Below are 412 nucleotides of genomic sequence, written 5' to 3' on the forward strand. Positions count from 1 at the left end.
GGGAGCGAGCGCGAGGGAGGGAGGCAGGGAGCGAGCGCGAGGGAGGGAGGCAGGGGAGCGAGCGCGAGGGAGGGAGGCAGGGAGCGAGCGCGAGGGAGGGAGGCAGGGAGCGAGCGCGAGGGAGGGAGGCAGGGAGCGAGCGCGAGGGAGGGAGGCAGGGAGCGAGCGCGAGGGAGGGAGGCAGGGAGCGAGCGCGAGGGAGGGAGGCAGGGAGCGAGCGCGCGGCAGGGAGGCAGGGAGCGAGCGCGAGGGAGGGAGGCAGGGAGCGAGCGCGAGGGAGGGAGGCAGGGAGCGAGCGCGAGGGAGGGAGGCAGGGAGCGAGCGCGAGGGAGGGAGCACATGTCCCAGAAAGTCCTACAGATCCAACCCTGCTGTTTGAAGCCAAAGGGAAAGTGTGTGTTAAAGAGCGTTG

This window comes from Hemiscyllium ocellatum, chromosome 50 (genome assembly GCF_020745735.1).
Source record: "Hemiscyllium ocellatum isolate sHemOce1 chromosome 50, sHemOce1.pat.X.cur, whole genome shotgun sequence".
In the NCBI taxonomy this organism is placed as follows: domain Eukaryota; kingdom Metazoa; phylum Chordata; class Chondrichthyes; order Orectolobiformes; family Hemiscylliidae; genus Hemiscyllium; species Hemiscyllium ocellatum.